Source organism: Macaca mulatta, chromosome 3 (assembly GCF_049350105.2).
Source record: "Macaca mulatta isolate MMU2019108-1 chromosome 3, T2T-MMU8v2.0, whole genome shotgun sequence".
Taxonomy (NCBI): domain Eukaryota; kingdom Metazoa; phylum Chordata; class Mammalia; order Primates; family Cercopithecidae; genus Macaca; species Macaca mulatta.
This window is the reverse complement of record NC_133408.1, coordinates 107072143-107094893: the sequence shown is the minus strand read 5'-3', so window position 1 is coordinate 107094893 and position 22751 is coordinate 107072143. Positions and strand designations below refer to the sequence as shown.

At 39.6% G+C, this 22751-nt stretch overlaps 1 pseudogene; it reads right to left on the bottom strand.

Annotated features, from left to right (window-relative positions):
• Positions 1–14001: 14001 nt before the first annotated feature.
• LOC706643 (argininosuccinate synthase pseudogene) lies at positions 14002–15237 on the bottom strand (annotated as a pseudogene).
• Positions 15238–22751: the final 7514 nt, after the last annotated feature.

Here is a 22751-nt window from a genome sequence, read left to right as displayed (position 1 = left end):
AACAAAACAAAACAAACAAAAGAAAACTAATATTTGTGCTACATTTGAGCTTTCTCAGGCTTCTGCTTAAATATTAGGAGTAATTTAAACATCTGATTTAAAATATGTATTGTTATGTGCAGAGATAAATAGCTAAATGTTATATGGACATGTATATATTAAAAATAGATATTGTGTAAATATTTGGAAAACGTTAATAAATGACAACCAAGATTATTTTTTAGATAGAAGATTGATAGCTCGCACCAGGAAAGATTAATATAATTAAGCCATTTGGTCATAAAACCTTAGAGTGGAAAACACCTTAAAGTGCTATCCCACCCAGCTTTTTTTTTTTTTTTTTTTTTTTTTTTTTTTTTTTTACCAGTGAGTACCCTCACAAAAGCCTTGTGGATGATCATTTTGTCCTTGCTTGAATAATTCCAGAGATTGAGAATTCGCTGGATTTTTAGACAGCCTATTTTATTTTCGGACAGCTTTAATTATTGATAAGTCTTCCGTCTTATATCAAAATATCCCTTCTCATGACGTATGTCCACTACTCTTTGCCTGGCCTCTGGAGCAATGCCCAAGAAATCTAATCTTCCTCCACCTGACAGCACTTTGGACAGAGGAAAGTTCCATTTTATGTGACAAAAGCATTCCTGAGACCCCACATATTCAAAACTCATGGAAAATGAGACTAATTATGATAAAATGGTAGTCGGTCTTGTTTACTGGCTAATGTGGTGCTTCCATGTATCAATAAGGTGAGTACAATTCACTGGCCTACTAGATTTTAACCTATATAATTCTTGATTAATTTTTAATTGTGGAGATTTGCCTTTAGAGAATGAGGAGAATCATTTCAAACTCACTTAGAAAGGAAAGCCCTGTATATGAAGAGAAATGTTATATCATCACAGCTTCTCTTCCCAAAAAACAAACCCACTCAGCATATAAGAACAGTAACAGGCATCATATTAGTCTACCAAAAAGTCCATGGCACCTCCATTTCTAGAGATATGCAAGAACAAGAAAAATAGCTCTTTGGAGAGATTATTTGATTTGCATATCCAGAAGCTAAGAAATAGACCAGGTGACCCACTGAGATTCCTTAGTGTTGAAGGCATTCTGACTCCTGCTCTCTGAGCCCAGGTTTCTTAGATGTGACCACACTTAACTGTTTCCAGTGGTAGATATAAGACACACCTAACAACATACAGATTTAAAATATCTATGGTGGGCCGAACATGGTAGCTCATGCCTGTAATCCCAGCAGTTTGGGAGGCTGAGGCGGGCAGATCACCTGAGGTCAGGAGTTCAAGACCAGCCTGGTCAACATGGCGAAACCCGTCTCTGCTAAGAAAACAAAAATTAGTCGGGCATGGTGGCACACACCTGTAATCCCAGCTACTCAGGAGGCTGAGGCAGGAGAATTGCTTGAACCTGGAAGGCAGAGGTTGCAGTGAGCCGAGATCATGCCACTGCACTTCAGCCTGGGAGATAGATCTAGACTCTGTCTCAAAAACAAAACAAAACAAAAAAAGTATGGTGTAGTGGGAGTACCATAGCATATTTTGATATATGTATCTGTGTTCATATATAATATCAAATATCCCAAAACTGTCCTAACCTTTCAGCTTTGCATTGGAGCCAATCATTACTTCTGTTGAAAATACATATTTTAATCTACATATTGTTGTAACATATATCATCAAAAATGTTCTCTCACTCATTATCATGAGAACAGCATGGAAGAAACCGCTCCCATGATCCAATTACTTCCACCTAGTCCTGCCCTGTACACATGAGGATTATTACAATTCAAGGTGAGATTTCGGTGGGGACAGAGAGCGAAATCATATCAGTCAACAATTGTTAAACCTGGGTGATGGATACTTTTGTGTTGGTTATGTTATACTATGTTTATATATATATTTGAAATACCTTAACAATAAGTTATTTAAAAGAAAAAAATAAATGTTTTTAACGTAGGAAATATTTCAAATATATTATTAAGACTCCACTCAAGAAGCAAGTTATAAAACATTATGTGTGCATATAATACCATTTTTAAATTTTTAATATTTGCAGTTGCACATAACTAAAGTTTATAACCATAGTTTTCAATGTTAAACATAGATAATCACAGTTATTGTGAATAGTCCAAAGATTGTTTTAACTCTTTTTTTCTTATCAGCATTTCTGATTTTTTTGTACAATGAACTTGTAGTAGAAATAATCTTTTTCTTTCTTTTTTTTTTTTTGAGAGGATTTTTGCTCTTGTTGCCCAGGCTGGAGTACAATGGCGCCATCTCAACTCACTGCAACCTCCTCCCCCAACCCCGAGTTCAAGTGATTCTCCCGCCTCAGCCTCCCGAGCAGCTGGGACTACAGGCATGTGCCACCACGCTTGGTTAATTTTGCATTTTTAGTAGAGATGGGGTTTCTCCATGTTGGTCAGGCTGGTCTTGAACTCCCGACCTCAGGTGATCCACCTGCCTCAGCCTCCCAAAGTGCTGAGATTACAGGCGTGAGCCACTGTGCCCAGCCTGAAATAATCATTTTTTAATTGACAGGTTTTGGCATCAATATTTATTTTATATCAGTAGTAATGTTTATTGATTTTTTAACCCAAAATGAAATTTACATTCCAAAGTTTCCTTAGAAACTTTCAGAAAACCCCCACCTTATCCTTAAAATGGTTACAAAATGAATGGTCGTCTAATAAGGAGAAAACTTTAAGTTTGTGAACTCCTTGTTGCTTCTGCCACTTTGACATATGCTACTCTAGTTTGGCAGAGCCCAAATTAAGTAGTGCCTTATAAATCAAGATTTCTAAGAGTAGTCTTAGGTAGAATAGAAGTTTTCAAACTCAAGAGACCTTTGCCACTGACCCTTTCAGTGATCATGAGGACACTCTGCGTGGGATGAGCCACCATTTTCTCACCTGGAATAAAACCACGAGATTGGCTCCTTATCTTCTTCAGGTTGATGTTTAGAAGATGTGTCAAATGTGTGTGTGTCGTGAAGTTCAAAATTCTTCAAAAATCAATGGTAAATATTTAATAAATCTTATATATAATCATCTAAAATGAAAATATAGTTTTGAGGGTGGTTTGGGATGATGAAAATGTATGAGAAGGAAGATTATAAAATGTATGACACTCTTTTCAAGATGGACTTGGGTTATCTTATTTCTTCATTAATTCATTTTTGTATGCATTCATTTATCCACATATCCATTCTTTCACCAATGAATTCCTCATCTATTTAGCAGATATTTATCGAGATATTACTATGTACCAGGCTTCAGCATGGGGATCAAGAGGGGGCATTAAGGCCAGGGAAATTGGCAGAGCCTGAATTAAGTAGTGCCTTTTAAACCATGTTAGAGATTTTATTCTTATCCTAAAAGCAATGGGCAGTCATTTAAGAGTTTTAAACAAGGATATTTTATTATCAGAATTAAATTGCTATATAGAGGATTGGAATCAGATAAGAGTGGATGCAGGAAAAACTAGAGGCATTGTAGTAGTCCAATTGAGAAATGATGATTGTTTGGACTAAAATAGTGACTATTGAGATGGAGAGAAGTAGATAGACTTGAATGCTATTTAGAACTCAGACATTTATTAAGCGAGTTGGATAAGTAAGAAGGAATATAGAGGGATGGATCGTTAAGTCCTCAGCAGAGCAACTGGGAAGCTGTATGCTTTTTACTAGGATGAGGAGGGATAAGAGGAGTTTGAAGAGAAAACCCTGAGCTGTGTTTTAGACTCGATGTGCTTGAGATGCTTGTGAGACATCCAGAAAAGAATGTCAGGTACAAAGTTTGCCCTACGGCTCAGAAAAAGACTGGACTAGAGGTAAAACTTAGGACATCACGGACATACAGGTCCCATGTGAAAACACAAAATTAGATAAGCTCACCTAATGTGTGGGAGTGAAGGATAAGAAGCTACGTGATGTAAATCCAGGACAGAGGCCTGAGTAGCTCTAATATTTCCAGTTCAGGGAGTGGAGGAAGAGTTCCAAAGAGAAACCCATCAGGAATCATCAGAGATTTAGTTGAAAGCTAGGAAAGGGTTGGGTTTGGTGGCTCACACCTATAATCCTAGTGCCTTGGGAGGCTGAGGCAGGAGGATCATTTAAGCCCATGAGTTTGAGTCTGCAGTGAGCTATGATTGTGCCACTGACCTCCAGCCTGGGCAACAGAGCGAGACCCCAACTCTCAGTGGCTCACACCTGTAATCCCAGCACTTTGAGAGAACAAGGTGGGTGGATCATGAGGTAGGAGTTCGAGACCAGCCTGACCAACATGGTGAAACCTCCTCTCTACTAAAAATACAAAAATTAGCCATCATGGTGGCACTTCCCTGTAATCCCAGCTACTTGGGAGGCTGAGGCAGGAGAATCGCTTGAACCTAGGAGGTGGATGTTGCAGTGAGCCGGGATCACGCCATTGCACTGCAGCCTGGGCGACAGAATGAGACTCTGTCTCAAAAAAAGAAAAAAGAAAAAAAAAGAGCTTTTTTTTTTCTTTTAAAGAAAGAAAACTAGGGGAATATGGGACTACGAAGGCAGAGAAAGAGAGAATCACTCACTATTTAAAAAGCTGACAAGATGTCACAAGAGAGGAGGATGGAAAATGGTCTGTGAGCTGGGCGCGGTGGCTCACATCTGTAATCCCAGCACTTTGGGAGGCTGAGGCAGATGGATCACTTGAGGTCAGGAGTTCAAGACCAGCCTGGCCAACATGGCGAAACCCCGTCTCTCCTAAAAATACAAAAATTAGCCGGGCATGGTGATTCACGCCTGTAGTCCCAGCTACTAGGGAGAGTGAGGCACCAGAGTCGCTTGAACCCGGGAGGCAGAAGTTTCAGTGAGCCAAGATGGTGCCACTGCACAGCACTCCAGCCTGGGTGAAAGAGCAAGACCCTGTTCCCCAACCCCCCACACCCCCAAACCCCCACCTCCCAAAAAAAGGAGAAAAAGAAAATTACAAGGTGAGACCTGGAGAAAGCTTTTAAGGTCTGGGTGGGCTTTTATAATTTGGATGAGATGCGAGCATGTGCTGAGGGCAGGAGTCCTTTAGAGAGAGAAAGGTTGAAAATTCCTTGCAGGGGGAGGGCAAGTGAGACCAGGAGAGTAACCAACGATGTGACGTCTGTGAGACAAGGGAAGGACGGTGCACTGGAGCACATCTCAACTCACTGACCTTTGAAAGGAGGAGGAAGAAAGGAGGGCTTAGGGTTACACATGGTGGTGAAAGGTAAGGAAGTTCCGTTTTGGCAACTTCTCTTTTTAAAAAGGAAACTTAACAGTGACAGGCTTTTTTCTTTATTTATTTTCTACTTTTTTTTTTGAAACAGTTTCACTCTGTCACCCAGGCTGGAGTGCAATGGTGCGATCTTGGCGCATTGAATCCTCCGCCTCCCTGGTTCAAGTGATTCTCCGGCCTCAGCCTCCCAAGTAGCTGGGATTACAGGCCCCCAACCTCACCACACCCGGCTAATTTTTTTTGTATTTTTAGTAGAGATGGAGTTTCACCATATTGGCAAGGCTGCTCTCGAACTCCTGACCTCAGGTGTTCTGCCCTCCTCTGCCTCCTGAAGTGCTGGGATTACAGGCATGAGCCACCGCACCCAGCCTGACAGGCTTTTATATATAGGCAGAGGACACATTGCCTCCTCCAACACGTACAGAATCACACATACTCAAGGTCATAAAAAAGAAGAAGGGGAGAATAATTAGTTTATTTCATGAGGAACCAAAATAACAATAGCAATAGGAATAACTATGACTGCTTTGGTACTAAATTCCATTCCTTAAAGTCCATGCTAGAAACTCAATTAAAATAAAGGGTTTGCCTAAAATTAGTTGCAAACAAGCCTTTAAAAATTAGACAAAGAAATGAAGTTGATTACTTATTTCCTGTCCTGAGATATGGCTAGAAGAGGATGAGCTGTATAGCTAATGTGGAAAGTAAAACTTTTCAATTGTGTTTCCTTTGCATTCTTTGAAATGATGTGTAAATCAGAACCAACTGAATTAAACAGGTGACGCTTAGCATTTGAATACAATGATTAATGGTACCTACACAGCAATTTATGAGAAATTGCTATTGAGCTCAGATATTATCATGACCAGTTTTACCAAGCATTATAGTTTAATACATGTGTTAAGATATACCTTTTTTAAAAAATAAAAAACAAATTTACATTACTTATTTTTCTCTACATTATCAACGTTAGTAGACAGACTCTTCTGGCCAAACTGGTAGGAGACATTATCTCAGTTGCGCCTATATGATACAGTGTCTTACAGTGTCACAGCGTTTTATAGCATCACAATGGAAGGGAAAAAGGATTAAAAGTGTTTAAAATTAAGAAATTCACACACTATTTATACAGACTCATGATTATTATCTTTGGTTTGCCCAATTCAAAATTCAAAGACGGTATATATGTGTATTTGTTTTGAATTACAAAAAAATAAAATCATAGAAACCTCAATGGAAGTACAGAATTTAAAATAACTAAATATAGCTTTGGCATTGCTGTGTTTCTATACTGATTTTTAAAAATCTGGTACTAGTTTTTCTTTTTGCTTTATGCCCTTTAAAGAACTCAGATTCATAATATACAAAGAAGTATATTTGATATATAGAGCAGAGCCATAAACCATATTTTATGCATAACAGTGATTAAATGCACAGTTGATATATTTCACTAAGATGGAAACCATGTCGAAAGGCTTACATTTTGATAACTTTCCTTTTGGGGGGTATTTCTAAATTATTTAAGTTGAAGAATAAAATGACTTGTTTGTGAATTTACATGCTCTTTTTAATCATCTTTAGGTAATGCTGATATGGCAAAGACGCTAAATTACAGGAGCAGTGGGAAGCTACTGAGTAAAAAGTGCAGAATCGTTTCATATATGAGCCCATGAGGAATATTCTGTTCAAGGAATGGAGACATAAGAAAATTACCTAACTCATGAACCACACATTAAGAACGTAGTCAGCTGTTGTAAATGCGTGTCCAACAACAAACCATTATGTATCTTTGGTTTAATTATATGTGTTTATTACACACCTGTACCGGAGAGTAAAGGCTGCTATTTGCATTACTTGTGGTTTTCTCTATCAAAACAGCATTAGCATTATGAAGCTTATCAAGGTTATGTATAATTTACCTGGCTTGAGTAAGTCCCTTTATTTTGTGCACAATCGCAACGTGATTAGGGAGAAAAATTAGGAAATGTTTCAAACATTTTAGAAATAATTTCTAAATTTAGAAATATAGTGAATTTCACATTTCTAGACAAATATCATCAAATTGCTAAGCCTCTGTAAATCAGCCTATGTTTAGAAAGAGAGTAAAAAGTTAGATGAAATTCAACACTTAATTTTTTTCCCCAGAGTTTCATCTTAAAGAGCATTAGTTATAATGATGCTGATGGTGTTATTAACAGAGTACTTATGAATATGGAAAAATGTCAGACTTCCAAATAATTTGTGATATACTATTTTTACAAGTCACACTAAATAAACAATCTAGATAAAATTGTTTTGTATGTTTGAGAGCATTTACTGATTACATGGAAGCATTAAAACATTATGGGGAAGAGTACATTTTAAAAGCAAAAATATCTGTGTATCAAACACAACCTCAGAAGATCGTTAAGTGGCTCAATAGAAAACTTTTATGAAGCAATTCATTTATATACATCATCAAAACTTGTTACTTTTACAGATTAGAGTTCCCTAATGATTTTGATATATACTTATTTTTAAAGCATCCAACAGTCATTAGTTACCATCCTTTAATTTCATGCTTTTCTATGCTTAACAAGTTCTCTCTTTACTCCCATCTTCCTTCCTTTAAAGGGGGAAAAGTGAGGTTATATAATAAGGAAGACAACACATGTCCTGATGAACATACTGCTATTATTATAATGAAAATAATTTCAGAAGAACAAACAACAAATGGTACCCAATGTCCAGAGAAAATTAAAATTCTATTTGGGATTCCCATAGGATCTAATACCAATCCCACAGATGAAGTTTGATAGTTTATCATGAAGACAAAAGCTTAGGAAAATAAGGGGCTTGAATCCATGAAAAATATAATAATAACAAAAGGAAAAGGACTAAATAATATTATTAATTTATAGTAGACATCAGCAAGGAGCAACTGGTGGCATGGAAAAAGGTAGTAATTTCAGTAGATGTCTCATAATATGAAACAAGAATTATATTTTTTACAACCACACAAAAACTACAAGTAAAACTCTAGAAATACAAACAAGTTTTTAGAACTATTAAGTGTCTAGTAATTTTTTTCTTAGAACAAAGCATAGGACCAAATATAAAGATAAAACGAAATTTTTTCAGCTCATGCTTAAAATATCATATTTTAAAGCTTCTATAACACATTCATTCACAAAATCAAAGACATTAAAATAAACTGGTCACCTTTTTATATCACATTATAAGTTCCCAAACTAATTTTGCCTCATTTTATTACTATTTAGATAGAGATTATTATTCTATAGTAACATATTTTTAAAATGTTTTCCAACTCATTTTATTTAAAAAGAATTATTTTTGATCAACAATTGCAGCAATTTTTTTTCTAAAGAATTGCCTTTACAATGAAACCATCCAAGATGACTAAAACAATGAGGTAATTTTTTAGAATGTAGATTATCTCCACAATGTCTATTATATATTTTTGCAAGTCAGCAAATTATTTCATTTTCCTCTCCCTAGTATGGAAATTTAATCTAGGTATTTATTTCATTTTCGGTAACCTATTTGAAGAAAGACTAACTACCCTTCAGTATACAGGATTACATTATGCATTCAAAACTGATACTATAAATTATACAATCTAACAAAAAATTATTAATGGTTTATGGGGTGGGGGGAGGACAACCAGGAAACCTCAACTGCCAGCAATAGAATGTAATAGTTCTCCATTTCTCCTTAGTGAAAGGAAAGGAGCCCAGAGCATTTGTGTTTCAACATTGCATCCACTCTTTCACACAGCGCTGTTTAAGACAAGGCGCAGTAAGGCCCCCAGATAGACTTCAGGTCTACACCACAGACCACCCTTAAACATCAGTCAACATATACTCTTAAGCTACAGCTGGGTACTTTTATTCATTTTAATATGCAATTCATGACAGTAGAACACGGAGAAACTTGTTATTCTACTGTATTATAATGGTGGTCGAATCTGCCAGCTATTTTCTTTTGCTACTGTTACTAGTGCTTCCCTCCAATTGGAGTATTTTTTTCTTTCTTTCCTTTTTTTTTTTTAAATTATTTTCCTTTCCTTTTCTTTTCTTTTTAAAGAGATGGGGACTCAGTAGGTTGCCCAGGCCGGAGTGCAGTGGTTATTCACAGATGCCACCCCTCTACTTATCAGCATGGGAGCTTTGACCTGCTTCATTTCCAGACTGGACCAGTTCACCCCTCTTTAGGCAACCTGGTGGCCCCCTGCTCTGGGGAGGTCACCATAATGGTGAACTTAGTGCCGACCCCTGACGGGCATAGTGCCCTACAGCCTCTAATTCCTAGGCCCAAGTGATCCTCCCACCTCAGCCTCCCTAGTAGCCAGGACTGCAGGTGTGACACTGCTCCCAGTAAATGGAGTATTTTATGATTGTTAAAATCACCGGATGTAGATTCTAAGCCTTTTTTGACCATTTTTAAATCAATTAGAGAAGGGATCTTGTAAGCTGTAGTGAATCCTTCTGAAAGTCTGTGTTGCAGAGAATGAATGCCTCCACAAGATGCAGTACACTGGGGAGGACCCTGGCTAAGGCCACTCACAGCCATCCCAGGTCGACAGGGAAGTTCCAGGTGGACACCAGGAACTTGTTGGGTCATCCACTCATACATGTGATTTTTCCTCCCACTTTTCTACACCAGGAGTCTAGATTCAAACTGCTGATTAGGTGTTTTGTAGAAATAGTACAACAAAGAGAATTAAGTCTACTACAGCAGGCTTACGGTTTAGGCTGGGTATCAGGATTTCAGATGGAGGCACGAGAAGCAAAGCTATTCAGGAGCAGATCCACTCAGAGAACATAGACTCTCCCTCCCTTTACTTACATCATATCCCTTCGTAATGACAGTTATCATAATGCAGCAGTTCATCTCAAAAAATGTAAATCTGGGGGCAAATGTAATTAAATGCACAGAATTTTATTTTATAGAAAAATTTAATTTTATAAAAAATTATATATGGAAAATTAAGTACAGATTAATACAAACTTTTCTGTAATTTATTGGATTTGTGTTCACGATTATACTACATCTCAAAGTCTCAGAAAACCAAACTTTCTCTTAAAGCATCCTACCTAAAGGAAAACTGAAGCTTATCATATCCTACTCTGTAAATAAGCTCCATTCCAATTCTATTAAAATTACAGAATAACTCATATTTGTTTTGCTCTGTTGTTTTGTGCACAGCAGTATTTCCTATGCTAAAAATGAAAAGCTCATCCACTACAGGATACTCTTATCTGTGTTTTCATCCTTAAATTAATACATTAATACATCCTTAATACATGAAGACAACATTCTTAGGACTCATGAATCTGTTATCTGTCCCTTCTATTGCCTAGATTTAATTTGATGTTGGTCTAGGGTCTTTCCACAGTGTGCTAAAGGAAAGGATTTGTCTTGTTTTGTTTGTTTCATTCTGGATATTATTCAATATTTCCGGTGTGGATTGGGGAATTGAAGCTAGGATCCATGTAATATAAATGAAAATAAAACTGCTTTGCAATTTTGTTTTTCTATGATGATGCTAGTTATGAATGATATAAATTATTATATATGGGATCATAAGATATGCAGTGTAGCAGGTTGAATTGTGTTTCCACAAAAGATACTTTCAAGTCAGAATTCACAGTACCTGTGAATGCGGCCTTATTTATAAATAGGGTCTTTACAGATGTAAACAAGTGAAGACGAGGTCAGAGTGGATTAGGGCAGGCCCTAAACCTGATGACTGGTGTCTTTATAAGAAAAGGGGAAGGAGATTGTGCGCAGAGACATAGAGGACACCACACACAGGAAAGATGGCCATGTGACAATGGAGGCAATGATGGGAGTGAGGTGATGCAGCTACAAACCAGGGAACTATAAACCAAGAGACTATAAACCAAGGATTGCTACCAACCACCAGAAACTCAGAGAAAGGCATGGGACCAGTTCTCGCCTCTCAGTGTCCAGAAGGAATCCATCCTGAAGACATCTTGCTTTTGGACTTCTGGCCTCCTGAACCGTGAAAGAATGAATTTTCTGTTGAAACCCACCCAGTTTGTGGTCATTTATTATGACAGCCCTAAGAAACTAATACATGCAGTATACATAGATTTGTAAAAATAACCACACCTCAAATTGCTTTCTGCATAAGGGCCAGTGTTAGCCAGGACTTCCCCATTCTCCAGAGACATAGGTGAGAAACTTCAACTTGGGAGAATTCCTTTTGATTACCAAAAGTCTAAGGACATTGACTTACCTTTCCTCATGATATGCTTTTTATTTATCCTCATTGTCATCTAAAATTACAGCTTGAAAGAAAATGATTATGTTGAAAACTGGAAGCAAGAATTGCTCACTGTGGAACTTGGGTTTTGCAGAAAAACACTCATCTCATGATGGAGGCTGTGACTTTTCCATCTCCAGTTGCCTCCAGACTAATTTCCATTGTAAATGGGAATTTTTCTATTAAAAATGAGCATGTCAATCATTCAATAACATAAGTGAATTAGAAATCTTAAAGGCACAGGCCGGGCGCGGTGGCTCAAGCCTGTAATCCCAGCACTTTGGGAGGCCGAGACGGGCGGATCACGAGGTCAGGAGATCGAGACCATCCTGGCTGACACGGTGAAACCCTGTCTCTACTAAAAAATACAAAAAAAAACTAGCCGGGCGAGGTGGCGGGCGCCTGTAGTCCCAGCTACTCGGGAGGCTGAGGCAGGAGAATGGCGTGAACCCGGGAGGCGGAGCTTGCAGTGAGCTGAGATCCGGCCACTGCACTCTAGCCTGGGTGGCAGAACTAGACTCCGTCTCAAAAAAAAAAAAAAAAAAAAAAAAAGAAATCTTAAAGGCACACACATGGAGGAAGAAAAAAAAATACCTGACAGTATATATACCAAAATGTTAATAGAATTAAGAGTTCCCAATTTTCTTTTTGGTCGTACAAATTCCCTAATTTTATTACACTGAGTATAAATTGCTTGTGTAATACTTTAAAAAAAGAAAAACTAGTAGGGAGTTGCCTAGTACATGGCATGAAATTTGCATTTTTCCTAGGCCAGATGTTTCCCTTACCTTATCACGGTACCAGGAAAAATAAGGCAACAGACATCCACGGGCTCCTTGCCTTGGAATTTTTTTCCCTAGGCATGTGCACACACACAAACACACACACACATCCAACAAATAGAGGAATGTTAGCTTTATCAGCAATGAGATGTAAAGGAGACATAAATCATGGATGTATCTGACATTTAACCAATTTAGATTCCTTTCACACAACTTTCAATTTCAAGCGTGTCCTTTGATTCTCCATTTAGAGAAAACAACCCCGTCTGCTGATCAGAGGATGTCTAACCAGGACTGCCCCACCCCACAGCTCCTGAAAACACATTTGGTCACAATGGAGTGTGATGTGAAAATGCAGTGAACAGCGCAAGGACCCACATGTGGCAGTGCTGCATTTAACCCTACTTTCTAGAAACACTCAGGGTGGTAAGGAGTCTAGAGCATTAAAAAAATAGAAAAAAAAATCTTGTATTATGGCATTACCAGTTTTAAAAGTCATTAGTATTTCTAGGCTTCCCATTAATGTTGGGGCAAATAATACAGTTGAAAGGACCTACAAGGTCCTGTATGCCCAGACCTCCTTTGCCAGCCACATCCCCACCATGCTCACTCACTCTCCACACACCAGGCCTCACTCAGGCCCCCGAATGTGCTGCGATCCTTCCTGCCATCAGGCATTTGCATATATTGTCTCCTTTTCCTGCATTCTCCTCCTCTCCATCTCCTTAACTAAATAATTCCAACTTATACTTTAGATTTCAGCTGAGTCTTTGTTTCCGCAAAGTAACCATCCTTTACACTTCAGGCTATATCAACCACTCACTTCTTATGCTCTCACAGTACTCCTCTCCTCCCTAGCACCAAGCCAGGAGGGAATTTTACATTTATTAGTATGTTTGGGTTTTTTCGTTAATGCCTATTGCTATATCCAGGATATAAGTTTTATGAGGGCAGAGATAAAGCTGATTTATTTGGATTGCTTTTCCCCACCACTGAATCCCCTTTACTTGGAGAGTGCCTGGCACATAGTAGGCTCTAAATAAATATTTATTGGATAAACATATGGATGAACGAATTAGAAATACAAACTTTAAAAATTCTTCAAATTTGTCGGTTCTGGAGAAACGTCTTGAAGTCCAGTAGACATGCAACTGTGCACTCACTTAGACCAAGCTGGAAGAACTTGGAAAGCAATAGAGTTCAGTGACCACACCCAAACCAATGCTTAACCATAGTAACACCAGCTGTTTTTTTAGGTACTACTGGCTGTTATTGCTCATACTCCTAAGGAATTTTTCCACCATTTTTTTCTTTATATGTGCATGGTAACTTACATTTGTATTATTCAATAGAGTTACAAGCGGGGTATATTCATGGTTAGAAGGTGAGTGCCCGATCCCTAAGTTTATATGCAATTTTTTTCTTTTAATTGTCATTTTATAGCTCCCCATCGCAGCTGCCCCCCAACCCTTTCCTTTGATGACTAGGTTTGCCAGCTTCATCCATGTTGCTGCAAAGGGGAACAAAGCTGGGGCCTGGCAGCCCCACTACACTGCCTGCAGGGGAGAACAAGTCACAATTACAAATCATCACAACAATTAGCACCTGTACTTGGGGGATCTGCAAATTGAGGAGGCCCCAGCTCCTCACTGTACAGGGGTCTATTTGGCAGTGACCTTGCTCTGGCGATGATGATATTCCTTCAGCCTGAGGGAACTGATGTTGATGAAACCGGTGGCATCAATTGGTTCATAATCACCATGCACGTTCATGCTCACCAGGTCCTCGTTGTAGAGAGACAGTGGAGACTCCCAGCCGAGCATGTACACCTGGCCCTTGAAGAGGGACACCTGTACTTTCCCTTCCACTCGCTCTTGAGACTTGGCGATGGAGTGGCGGACAAATTCACACTCAGGGTTGCGCCAGAAACCAATATACACCAGCTCAGCATATTTCAAGCCCAGGCCTTGTTTGATTTGGCGCACTTTCCAGGCCATGATGAGGGCCTCGGTGTCTAAATGAGCGTGGTAAAGGATGGTGCCTGCTGGGGTATCGTAGATACCTCGGGACTTCATTCCAAGGAAGCGGTTCTCCACGATGTCAATACGGCCCACGCCATGTTTTCACGTGACTTCATTCAGGTACATGAAGAGCGCCAAGGGGGTCTGGTGGGTGGTGCCATCCTTGACGTTGGTAACTTTGAAGAGGACCCCTTTTTTGAACTCGATCTCGAGAATGTCAGGGGTGTTGGGGGCTTTAGCTTGTCCGAGGTCTTCGTGTAGAGACCTGGAGGCGCTTGGTTCTTGGGGGTCCTCTAGGATTCCAGCTTCGTAGCTGATGTGCATGAGGTTCTCGTCCATGCTCCACGGGTTCTTGGGAGTGACTGGGATGGGAATCCCGTGGTGCTTTGTGTATTCCATCAGGTCACTGCAGCCCTTGAACTGGTTGTAGAATTCGGGCATCCTCCAGGGAGCAATGACCTTTATGTGGGACGCCAGCGAGTAACAGGTGAGCTCACACCAGACCTGATCGTTCCCCTTTCCTGGGGCGCCGTGAGACACATACGCCCCCTCCCGCTGGGCGATTTCCACTTGTTTGCGGGCAATGCAGGGCCTGGTGAGAGAGATGCCCAGGAGGTAGCCGTCCTCATACAGTGCGCTGGACTGGATGGCCGGCCAGATGAACTCCTCCACAAACTCCCTGCTGACATCCTCAATGAACACCTTTTTGGTCCCAAGCTTCGGTGCTGCCTTCCTGGCTTCCTCAAAGTCTTCCTTCTGGCCATTGTTGGCCAGGTAGGCAACGACGTCATAGCCTTGTTCCTTCAGCCGCGCGAGGATGCACGAGGTGTCCAGGCCGCCACTGTAGGCCAGAACCACTGAGCCTTTGCTGGACATAGCGTCTGGGATTGGAGGCGCCAGTTCCCGGCATCTGGAATCTGTCTTCACGGTGCAGTGAACCACTGGGGCTCAGGCAGCGGTGGCAGGCGACAGAGCAGGGCTATATGCAATATTTTTTGCCTGCCAACTATTCTCTGATACCATGGCCAAGCCTCCCAAGATGGTGGCTTTCCAGGCTCACCTAGTAAATAGGGTTTCTAGGCTCAATTAGCCATGCCACTTAGTAAAACTTTACAGAAAATATTTCCTTCTGACAGATACAATGAGGCAAAGAAGCTGAAAACAGTTCGAGAATTTTATTCTCTCTTCATCCCTTATCAGTTGCAAAGCCAGTGTTCCTGAAACCTTTCCCTATCCTCTGCCAGGAAGTGGGATTTTTCAGCTGTATGGGAGAGTCACAGGCATCAAAGCTCATGTAGGACACTGGACCATGTTGCTGAGTCCCAAAGGATTTTGCTCAAGACCTATAGTGAAGTCCCTGCTGTCACCACTAGATAATCTAGGAAACAATTTTCTCATCTCTCTTTTTGTTCACCTCAAGGTAGAAATAAAGGCCATGGTGACAGCCGTATACAATGTTCTTATGCCTCACGTGAAACATGGTTGAGTAAGTGTCTGTCTATTCTTTTATATAAATATAAAAGGCAAAATTGTGTGATTTCAGGAAGAAGGGGGGCTTTTATTAGGGTGTTTAATGATGTTACACATTCTCTCATATTGCAACCAGATAAATCCTTTCATAGAGGAACCCTTGGGATACTCTCCTTGAGATACTCACAATCTGTTTATTGTATACACTTCCTCCAGGAAGGAAAATTATTATATCATAGTGTCAGGGAGTGAGGTTGCATGTGGGATGTTTCTTCAAAGTTCTCCCATAACATAGAGCCAACCAACTTTACCTTCAGTTGCATTTCTCTTTTTCAATTTAATGCTCATTGTAATTGCAGCCACTCAGTGGCCTTCCACTTTCATTCTCTGAAGATTGCTCACTGCTAATACCACTGCAGGCCAGCTCTATGCAGAATTGTGATAAGGAAGACTTTTTTTTTGCTTCACTTACTTTATTTTATTTTAGATTCAGGGAGTACATGTGCAGGTTTGTTATATGGAAATACTGTGTAATGATGAGGTTTAGGCTTGTCGTGAACCCATCACCCAAATAGTGAACACTGTATTCAGTAGATAGTTTTCACCCACTATCCCCTTCCCACCTTTCTCTCTTTTGGAGTCGTTACTGTCTATTATCTCCATCTTCATGTTCATGTGTACCCATTATTTTGCTCCCACTTTTAAGTGAGAACATGTGGTATTTGATTTTCTGTTTCTGAGCCATTTTATTTAGGATAATTACTTCCAGCTCCATCCATGTTTCTGCAAAGGACAAGATTTCATTATTTTTATGGCTGCATAGTATTCCATATGTATATGTGCCACATTTTCTTTATCCAATCAACTGTTGATGGACACTTAGGTTTTGATTCTATATCTTTGTGAATAGTACTGCAATAAACATATGAGTGTAGGTGTCTTTTAAGCATCCCCTTCTCTCTGTGTCTTCATCAACATCTGTTATTTTCTGACTTTTTAATAGTAACCATTTGAGATGGTATGTGACTGTGGTTTTGATTTGCATCTCTCTGATGATCAGTTGTGTGGAACATGTTTTTCAAATCTGTCTTTTGGCCACTTCTATGCCTGAGGAAGATATTCGTGTGCACTGTTCCCTCCCCAGCCACTCTTCACCTTGGAGACTGGACTTCCTCCCTTCCAAACTTGTGACTTCCAAGAAAATGACTCTAAATGTAGATTCTGTGGTGGCATTTTAGGTATCAAGTAGTGTTTATGGGATCTAGGGAATAAGAGGCCCTTCTAATGCCTCTGAAATCTCCCTGTAAAGTCTGACCTTGCCTGCCAATAAAGCTTGGCCCTTTTCACACCTCTTCCTGGTGTCAAGCTTGACAAGAAAATTATGAAAATAGAGAACCTCCCACATACATTTTAGAAGTGAATTGGGAAATCCTTAAATCACTGGTCCTCTAAGATACAGGGATTTCTCTCTCCCTGTTTTACGGTGATAGTCTGTGTTTGGAAGTCTGATCAGGTTGCAATCTGCAAAATCGCAGCCCTTCACATAGCTCCCTCTTCAATATGCATCCAAAGAGACATGAGTATATTATTTCTTCCAAAGTCAGCTACAATTGAAGCTCACTAAATTGACTCCACATCTTGCTATCTCAGGCAGTGACAGAGGAATAGCAAGTTTTGTTGTTGTTTTTTTTTTTTTCTAAAATGCTCATTTTTAACCAACATCTCCTTTGAAGATTTCTCTATCACTGATGCCGAGGACATGGTCTTTTCTTTACAGAGGATGGTAGAACACCTGCAAATCAATGTTTGAGTCCAAGGGCTGCCGTCATTGCCTCAAACACTTATGTAGTAACTGTGTCCTTTTGCCAGCCATGTCATACAGGATTGAAGGCAGAATTTATTACAAATGAAAGGACACTAATATCAGAAGGATGTTTTTCATGTGTGCATGTGCAAGTGTGTGGACATGCACACAAATACATATGTGTGTGTGCCTAGGGATTAGGTACAAGCACACCCATGCCTGTGTGAAAAGATGCCCAGAAGATTAACTTCACCCCTTGATGGTTCATGTTTATTATGGCCAAGAAAATCATGATAGTATCTCACATCATATAAAAATATATTTCAATGGTCTGCTTCTACCAATCCCCCTACTAATCATTCTACAGTGTGGGTTTCCTTTTATTTGTTCACTCTGCTAATCTTCATGGGGAGCCCATCTCAGTGTTTGCCTTTTCTCTAGCAGAATTATCCTGCACTACGTTGTGTTGAGAATTATGCAATGATATGGATAGAAATGAATGGATAGAAAATTAAAGGAAAAGCAAGCAAAAGGAAATGTGGAAATTGGGTAATCAGGCCTGTAATCAAGTTGGTTTTATTCAGTTCACATGGACATAGCATCTCCTCAGCAGGCCCTGTTTCCCAAAGATTATTTGTGTCACATCCTAAAAGAGTGGTTATTTATTGAGTGAGCACTATGTGGCAGGCACTGTGGTAGGACCTATGCAGTCATCAGTCCAATTAATCCTCACACCACTCCTCTGAGACATACCTGTTATTATCCCCTTTTTACTGCTGCAAAAACTGAGCTTCAGAGAGGTTAAGTAACTTTGTCCAAGGTCTAAATCATTAATAGATGATGGGTGGATACAGGATATGAACCTGATAGCATGAACATGAGTCTGTGCACTTAATTAGTACTTCTCTGAGCCTTTTATTTTTAGCCTTGAAATCCCAAACCATTTAGTGGGGTTTACTAACTTATCACAAAGAGGTAATATAGAGTCAACAATGTGAGATCTATATATAAAGGAAGCTCTGAAGACACATGAATTTTCTACAATTATATAGGCAAAACTTGGTGCTCTGACATGTGAACCCTTGTTCTCACCCCTTATGTAAACTGCAACCATGGAATCACAAAATCGGGCTTCCAGAGCTTGGTGTTAATCCCTTGTCCCTCCAAGCACCCAAGATCTAATCATTCTATACATATGAATATTGTCCTGCTGCAAATGATCTTCAGAGGTGGGGGATGTCTAGGAACTAAGGTAGTATCTTTTAAATTAAATAAAAACTCCTGACCAGACACAGTGGCTCACGCCTGTAATCCCAGCACTCTGGGAGGCCAAGGCTGGTGGATCAACTGAGGCAAGAGTTTGAGACCAGCCTGACCAACATGGTGAAACCCCGTCGCTACCAAAAATACAAAGATTAGCAGGATGTGGTAGTGTGCACGTGTCATCACAGCCACTCAGGAGGCTAAGGCAGGAGACTCGCTTGAACCTGGGAGGGGGAGGTTGCAGTGAGCTGAGATCGTGCCACTGCACTCTGGCCTGGGTAACAAAGAGAGACTCCTTCTCAGGAAACAAAACAAAACAAAACAAAAACAACTCCTTAATCATGCCCACGTTTTATCAGATTACAATTTCACCACACTGTCCCCCAGAATTTATTCTGTAAACATTCCATTTTATCCCCTGTTCTTGTAAGAACAGGGAACATCAAAGAATCGCTCACTTAGCTGATGTTGCCACCACATGGTTCATTAAATTCCTCTGACACTTGTTGAACTTAAACAACCCAGAGTAGGAGAAAATAGCCATTCAGGATGATACCTGATTGATCAGGGTGTGAAAAACTATTCAATCAGGCCTGCATGACTGACTGACAGCAGATCTGCTGTGTGAGTCTGAATCCACAAGTGGAGCCGGTTTACAGAATGATTATAGATCATATAGACATAAGCTTTTTATCTAGTTGCAACCCAAAGAAACAATTAAAAAATCTGTTTGTAAGTGATACCCAGGCAGGGTTGGAGCTGAAAACACGATGTTTGGAGACCTATGTTTGTTAGAGAATTCCTTCACTTTTTCATATTTTGAGAGATTCTGCTTCGACTGTTGGAAACCATTTTCACCTATTCACCTATTTCAATATGGATGTTAAAAAGGGCAATGAGAAAAGCCTCCTTTAGGAATTCAGATTTAGAATATTTCGTCAAAGTTCATCTTGTGTTTCCCAGGCTGGCTTCTTGCTAAATCCTTATTTTATCTCACCCTCCTTCTTTGTTAAAATTCTGTTCTTTGAACCCATCTCTCTAGGTTGAAACCATCTTGACAAAGTAATATCAGCCGGTGTCTTCGGCTAGATGGACCTTTCAAGCCCTCCTAAGGTGAGAAAATGTTATTTTTCCCTTTTATGTGTTGTGGTTCATTGGATAGTATTTGTCATCTTGTCACATAATAGGAATGACGTTCACAATGTTGAAATACGCCTTTAAGGAGTGATGACAACAGATACGGGAGCAGTCCCCGGGCTGTAGCCTTCATCGCCCCTTCAAACACTCGCAGGCTTGCTTATATGTTCCCAGCCAAGAACATTCCCTTTAAAGTGCGCCATTTCATTCTGATTTGTCACAAGGGTCAGGTTCACACCAGAAAAATCTTTCCTTTGGAAAGGTAAAGGGAGAATTGGAATGCATTTGGATGCCTTTTACCGTATTTTGCACTGACACTTGAAAAGGCATGAAAAATTTGCTGAGTATAGTATTCTTTAACACAAACACAAACACACAAACACCATTTTGGTTGGCGAGGGCGGTGGGACAAATGGTTTTCTTGTTTATTATGAGGACAGCTATAGTGAGATTGTTGTGATAATATACAGCCAAGGATTTCCTGAAGGTACAAACTGAGGGCACTGTTGAGGGAAATAGCTTAGGCTCTTCTCTGAGGGAACCACCTCTCTACCGTTAGCTCTGTGGCGACTCAGGGAAGGTGCCAGTAGGAGAATCTTGTATTCATTCCATCTTCCCAAGCAGAATCCCATTGCCACTTCCCCCTGGGGCTGCATAGTGTCTTTTAGGATTTGTACCTTCAAGCTTCACAATGACACTCACTTTATCCTTTCTCCATAATTATCTATCTATCTATCTATCTATCTATCTATCTATCTATCTATCTATCTATCTATCTATCTATCTATCTGGCTAGCTAGCTATCTAGCTATCTATCTATCTATCTATCTATCTATCTATCTATCTATCTATCTACCTACCTACCTACTTACCCACCTACCTATCACCTATCTATCAATTTTTTGGCTGTGGGGGAAAGAACACAGGATGATTTTCCTGCTGACTTGTTCCAAGTGGGATTATCCTGACCTCAAATCCCTGGGAGAGACAGTTCTCTCTGTTGAAAAACAGACATTTCCAGGTAGTTTTGGAAAAAGCTTCTTTACAAATGATTTTGGAATCTTTCTGGTGAAAATGTACCCAAGAACACAAAACCGGAAGGTTTATAAACACTTAGAGGCTAATGATCCAACTAGAGGTATTTTATTTTTTTAATTTTTCTAATTTTTTAGTTACTGTCATTACAGTAACCCTATCCCATAGGAGGACCCGAAGTTAAAAGAAAGGGAAAATAAATCAGAGCACTTACAAAAGTTGAAGTGAGGCCATTTTGGCTGTCGTCTAATATGCTTTGGAAAGAATCCTCAACAGACAAAAAATAAGAATTTTCACATATACAAAAGATAGGATCTGGATCTCATTGTCATGATCAAAGTGTATCTGTAATGAACACCTGGCTCTCCCATCTGATCATTTCTCCAGAGGGCTCTCAATTAATTTAAAGCCAAAAAAACTTCTATAATATTCCCCAAGTTTTAACTTACATGTATTTAATAATCAACTCATTTATTTGTTTCATATTTAGTTAGCAACAGTTTTTTTGGTGTACAAACCATGAAGCAGCATTACTCAAAACAATGCATTCTGCATACTCTACTGAGATGGTATTTTGACTACTGTGGAGTATTTGCGTACACCTGCCTTCATGATTTTCCTGCCAAAACTGTTGTTTTAGGTCTAGAAGTAGAACTTTGAACTTTGAACTTTTCCATTTGTCTGTGCATTAAAGCAGATGTAAGCCTGGGCAACATGGCAAAACCCGTTCTCTTCAAAAACTGCAAAAATTCTCTGGACATGGTGGTGCACTCCTGTAGTCTCAGCTACTCAGGAGGCTGAGTTCAGAGAATGGCTTGAGCCCATGATGCAGAAGTTGCAATGAGCTGAGATCATGCCACTGCACCCTAGCCTGGGCAACAGAGTGAGACCCTGCTTCAAAAAAATAAAATTAAATTAAAAAGTAGATGTAAATTGTTTTCTAAGAAGCTTCATTCTGCTCATGAGTAATGCCTTGCCTCCTAGGTAATTCTCTGCATAAAGGTAGAATCAATGTATGTGCCTTTTTCTCAGTCATGTAGGCTTGCCTAGGCTTCAGTAATTTCACAACAGAGCGTCAACCTTGCCTCTGGCTTGACTTTCTACTAATGTGTAGTTCCAAATTTAATTGGGAATAGAGAACAATCACACTCCAGATAATTGCCAAAGAGAACAATTTCAAAATAACAGCTGCCTAATATTCAGCAAAAGTTGAGGAAAGTAAAGTTTTTAGGGGAATCACTCAAAGAAGTAAATGAAATCCATGTAACCCTCCATACATTCTAAGTATTTCCAGACTTGAACTGCCTTTGAGGTAAGGCCATTAACCCATCATTAGCCACATGACTTTGTACCTCTCCCAGATATTCTTAAGGACACTAATCATTATGGTGCAGAGAATTCTTCCATTTATCATGGGCTTCAGGGGCAATTTCTTTCTCAGCTTAGCACATCTTAGCACACATCTTGGATGCTCACTAATATGTGTCCACTAACATGAAAGCGTGAGTCTTCAGGGTAGGCATTTTTGATTTTTCTCTTTGTTTTTCCTCTTTCTGTCTCTAGTTGAATATTTATTTATTTATTCATTTATTTATTTATTTAGCTGCATTTCAAGTAATCTGGAAAACCACTTTGGTGGAAAAGAAGGCTAATAAATAAATCTGCCACTTAAGGCAAAGTT